Here is a 6,000-nt window from a genome sequence, read left to right as displayed (position 1 = left end):
AGAAAAGAATCAAAAAAAACCCCAACCAAACCAACCCAAACCAAAAGAAGAGTTTGCACCCCACTAATAGGGAACACAGCATTTAAACTCTTCTCCTAACCCAACATGGTAGCAGTATGTTCCCTTTCACACACCTGCGCCCAAGCTCATCAGCACTTTCTCTGTTCTTCTGCAAGGTCACCGGCTTTGAGGAGGACCTGCAATGCATGACGATAGCTTTATAACACATGATGGTAACTTTTCAAGAAGTGCAGGACCGATGCTATAATTTCATGTCTGCCCATTCTTCTGTTCATTTAATGAGACGATCACAGAGAATGCAGGCCACTCTTTTTTCATCTTCAAAGCTTTGGTCAGGTCTGCAGTGCAAGCTTTGACTGGCCCAGTAGCGCTGGTCAGATCATATTTAATTCCTTCTTCTCCATGTGCTTCCTCCCCGCTTTCCCACACCAACAAAACTAAAGGTCATACCCGACCACCTTACCAGGAAAAGCTCCTCATCTGCTGGCCAGATTTTGCCCATATAGGCTGTATGTACAGTGTGCTGATACTACATAAAGGGAAAACACAGCCTGAATGTTGTGTGAGCCATGGCAGCTTGCAATAGTGACCATCCAGCAGCAGCCCACAGCCACCTTGGCTGTCTAATGGTGACAAGGACAGCCTGTGTCTGCTCTGGTTATGCCTAATTGCTGGAAAGTGGTGAAAATTGGCACATGATTTTCTGGCTTTCAAAGCTGAATTGGTGTCAGCCCCCTTGGAGATAACATGTGTTATTATTGTTGTATACTTTAGCAGGGTTTTTTCCTTCGTATTTTCTCTCTGTTCAGGCTTTAATATTCCTTCTCTCCCTCTGTTTTGGTTACTCTGTATCTTAGTGCTTAGAGATATTCTACACATATATTGAAAGTTTCTAATGAAGAATTTCAGCAACACTCAAGAGTTACCAGTAAAAGCCCTCTGCAGATTTTGACAGAAGAAGGAGTTATATGAAATTACTTCTAATCCCTTTATCCTTGTCACACCACTCTGCTATGCAGTAATACACCAAAGAATTTCCAGAAAGCAAAGGTTGGCGACTTACAATACCTACCGACTTGGTTGAAAAAATAAATAATAAAGGAGCGGGGAGGTGAATTCAATCTGCTGCTGTGTTAGCTGGGGGACAAAGGTGGGGGAAAGTGGAGAGAGAAGGCTGGAAAAAGTAAATGCTTTCTCAGTTTAATTTTTTTTTTTTTTTGAAATAAAACCTTGAGGCAAAGCAAGCCATTTCCCTCAAAAGTTTAGATCATGTTCTGAACATTAAAAAATGAGGCATTTTGGTTGACTATATCATGGCAGCTATCAATGGCACATTGTTAATCCCTGTTAGAGTGGCAAAGCTGCAAAACAAATAACAATATGTCCTTGAGTGCACCAGCTCTGTGCCTGACAGGTTTTCATTTTTCACCCCATTGCATAATGCTGGCACGCATAAACGACACGTAGCGTACAAAACTTTCTGGGTAGGGCTTGGTCCTGCCTCCATTCAAGTCAAGGGCAATACTCTTCCAGTTCTCAAAAGAGGCAAGGTCATGGCGTGCGCTGGAGCCGAGTGACTGGGAAGCCCAGGCAGCAGTATTTCAGAGCAGGTCAGTTCTCTCCCGCTCCAGTCCAATCCCACCTGCACTTGTGCAAGGACTTACCTTTTGAAATCCCATGGCAACTAATGGCTATCACCACTTGCCTGCTGTTTTGTCAGATTTATTTCCTTAAAAGAAGAAAAAAAAAAACCAAACAAACAGAAAAAAACCCCCAGCTATTATTTCCTCCTGAGACACACACACAGAAAGCAATATATTTATTTTCTTGTACTCTGTGTTTGTCAGTCTTAGCCAAGCATCGTGTGTAGGTGTTATGTGTTTTAAAAAAAAAAAAAAAAAAGATGAAATGTGGGTGGGACTGAAAATGCAGTTGCTATTATTCATCCATTTATGCCATCACACACGTGTGATCAGGCTGTGATCTTGTGCAGCAGCCCAGGAACCTACGTATTGGTTGAATCATCCTTCTGTAAAAGGGCCAGGAGATGTGTTATTTAATCCTTCTACTAGATCAGCAAGATCTGTGTATACGAAATTTGTATTTCATACTTACAGCCAGCATCAGCCCACACATGTGATGAAACATCAGCATAGAAATCCATACCTGTACTTTTTTAACTTACAATATGCAAGCTTGTCAGGATTCCAGCTGGGGGAAAAAAAAAAAAGTGTAAACAACACACTTACCAAAAAGTAAAGATTATGTAAAAATAAAACTATTTGTAACTTTGGGTCAAGTTTGCAAAACAATCTTATCTGTGTAAGAATGAAAATTCTAAGAAAAATATTTCCACTTTTCAATTTGGAGCACCTTATGTAGAAATCATAGGAAATTTTAAAGAAGCACTACAGAAAAAAAAACCAACCCAACAACAACCAAACAACAACAAAAAACCACAAATGGAAATTGATCTTTTTTATTTTGTTGAGAAAAGCAAGGAAAAAGAATCTTTGCTGTTTCCAGGGTCAGTTTGCGATAGAACGAAAAAAGGTTATTTACACAACTCTACTTCTGATACTTTCACCTTCCCAGAAGGAGTAAAGTTGTGGCACTGGCAGTTGATGGCCACGCCGCCCTCAGCTGGTTTGAGGAGGGAGTTTTTACCTGGGAGTTCAATCCTCAGTGCTCTTTCAGCTCCGTGGAAATTTACCTGTGACATACGCAGACCATCCAAAAATATTAGGTATAGATCCCTTATCGCGTTTTTGCAGGCTCAACCACATTCCTGCTTCCAGAGAGAGCAGTTCTTCTAGCTGCAGGCAGTACAAACTTGTTGCAGTGCTAATTATTTGATCATCTGCCTCAATATTTCCAGATGGAAAAGATTTCTTTGTTTTACTTGTTAAAGAAGGGGTTTGGTTTTCTATCTCTGCTCCCCATTAGCTGCATCTCTGCTAGGAAATTAAACATGCCCAGAATCGCTCCCTGGCAGGGAGGCTGATGCTGTCTCGCCCACCAAAACCCACTGGCTGCACCCAAACTGGGTGCTAGGAATAACCCAGAGCTCATCCTAACCCCCAGCTTGAGCCTGGGAGAGCGGTATCTGCCCTCTGGTTTGGGCAACTGGTATTTAAATCACATGAGCCCAAAAGTGTGTCAGGGGCTGTTCTGGCCCTTGAAGAGTGCAGCTGGTTTCCAGTGCCCAGGAACGCTCTCTGACGCGATTTAACTTAATTTACTTCTGTAGAGGTAGTTCTTACATCTCCCCCTTCCTTATTGGCCTTGATCAGCACAACAGCCTTCTTTCAGAGGCTCCAAAATCAGGTGTATACTTATTATGTCCCCAAGCAAAGTATTTACATTCAAATAAAAGTCTAATTAGCACTACCAGCATTAGCAAGTGTTCTAGAATGAGGCTGGTAGGGGAGACCAGAGCCATCAAGATAAAACCTTGGGATCTGTGGGATGTCTGCCCAGGAAGAAGCAGTAAAACAAGGGGAAATGACAGGTAGCAGCAGATGCTGATGGGCTGCTGGCTGCTGCCGAACCGAACAGCCTTGCTGGGAACGGAGTCAAGAATTTCTGAGCAAGCATAAGACAAGAGTGTGTTTTCAGAGGGGGAGGAGGAGTCTGGAGGCTCTGATGGCCCATTTTTAGTGGGTTTTTTGGTAGGGAGGAAACATTTGCTCAGCACAAATATGCTGTAGGTCTAAATTCCATTTTCCCTAATCTATCCTTAGTGGCTATGCAGTCACTTATCAGTAGAAGAAAATAGTTGACTTCTGAATCCCATGGAAACACAAAAAAGGCTAATTCTTTATAACTGAGACCCCCTGGAAGGACAGGGTGGAAAGTCATTGAGAGCCACTGACTTCCCAGCTGGTCAGAACAACAGGAACGAGACTCGGCCGCTTTCTCAGTTTAGTAGCAATCAAAGCTTCTGATGAGAGTTTGGAGGTACTTAGCCAGCTTATGGTGTTATCTGTATACACCTGTATACTCAATGGGCTATGGTAATAAACCTATAGAATAATAGAAAATACCTACATTTCCTTTACAAGAAAAATACTGTAGATTAAGCAATTTTAATTAAAGCTGGTTTTGCCTTCTGTATGTAGAACAAAGTCTTCCCCTGTAACAAGGCAATATTGAATTCAAGGGAGACACTTTTTTTCTACAGAATATACCTGATTTAACTGTTATCTGAGACTTTTGTTTCACAGATTAATTTTTTTATCCACCTCTTTCTCCCGCACGCACTAGGGCAGCATTTTGAAGAATTAACAGCAACAACTTTGTTTCTCAGTTATGTCTAGTTTAACTAACAGCTAATCCTCTTAGCTTTTATACCTTCACAAACAGGGATTTGTTTGCCTAAAAACTTTTAATTAGCCCAATCACATGGAGCAGGTATTTAACAACCCCAAGGCAAACCCGTTTCAGACATCAGAGGTGTCTCACCACCAGATTGGGAGAGCTAATTCTAGGAGCCCTGTGCTGCAAGCTGCAGAACTTGAATAACAGGGTTGGTGAGCGGCTGGCACCCAGTTTTCCTGCATAAGTGGCAGCATTCTTTAATGGTAGCTTGTCGGCTTCAAGCATGATTTTGTGATCCTTCAATAGCCCCCAGCCTCTGCTCTCCCTCCAAGGCAGCCCCTCGGTTTGTGCTTGCACAAGTCAGTCCAGCTCTGAAGAGAGCCAAGGATCTTCTCATGGGTTTGGTAGGACTGCTGAAGACCTGGCAGGTCACTGGAACAAATAAATGCGTTAGCAGACGGAGCGAGGATTAAACCTGCTGAACTTTTTGATCTCGGTAATTTGAATCCAGAAGAAAGGCTGCTGGAGCAGCATAGGGGTCCTATCCCAGGAAGCACAGGGTCACTGCTGCGGGGCAGGCGAGCCTGGGGAGGGAACTGATGCCCATGGGACCCGTGCTCCCACGGTGCGTGAAATCAAATGAGGGCAGGAGTGGCCAACACAAAGCGGAAGAATGGACACCCATGAAAAAGCAGGAGGGAACGCTTGTATAATATGCTAAACGTGTAATTATTAACTTGAGACTAGCTCTGCAGCAGGACCAGGGCCATGGCCGTGCAAAGCCCATGGGTGAGTGTACATAAGTGATTCTCCTGTCCAGGCTGTTTCTCCAGAAGTATCTCTCTCAGCCAGGATCCTGTGGAGATATGTGGATCATTCAGCACTGCCCCTCAGGCAGGTCTCTGGGGGAAATGAGCAATATTGTGATCAGCTGGGACTGGAGGGGAAGACTATGAGTGGTGGCTAGCAAGGGTATCGCTTTGTTGCACTTTTCCAGGTGTAAAATCTTCCTCTGCTGTTGTGAGAACCCCACAGAGATTTCAAAACACCTGTGCTTGTAGGAGCAACACTGAGCAGAAAATCACACAAAATCACAGAATGGTTTGTCTTGGAAGGGACCTTTAAAGGTCATCTAGTCCAATCCCCCTACCATGAACAGGGACATCTTCAACTCGATCAGGTTGCTCAAGGAACAAGGCACCCCCAGTTAGGGTGCTGCCATGGAGATATTTTTGGCCTCTATTCTCATCTTAAACTTGCTTTGGAACATCTCAAAACAATATAGAAATAAATAAGTAAATAATTGAGAAATAATATCAACATCTTCTCTTTAAAGTTCCAGAGAAGTGAGCCCTCAGCATCTACTACTTTCAGCCCTGACTTTGCAACGTACTCAGAGCTTGCCTAGACATCAGCTTTAACTGATTGCCAATTAACCTGAGGTATTTGATACATTTGTCCCCACATTCTCCATATATTGGTTCCTGGCTCCAGCTGCTCCTCTTTAGGATGCTGTTGCTGACTCCTAGAGCCTGGTGGCCCTGCCTCAGCTGGGGAGCAGATGCCTGGAAGACCTGCCTGGTGAGTAGGGCACAACGTGCTCTTGGGATGCCTTAGCACACACAGACCTGCAAGGAATACAGCTGGCTAAGCTGTTTC

The sequence above is a fragment of the Numenius arquata genome, chromosome 10 (genome assembly GCF_964106895.1).
Source record: "Numenius arquata chromosome 10, bNumArq3.hap1.1, whole genome shotgun sequence".
In the NCBI taxonomy this organism is placed as follows: Eukaryota; Metazoa; Chordata; class Aves; order Charadriiformes; family Scolopacidae; genus Numenius; species Numenius arquata.
This window is presented reverse-complemented; position numbering follows the sequence as displayed.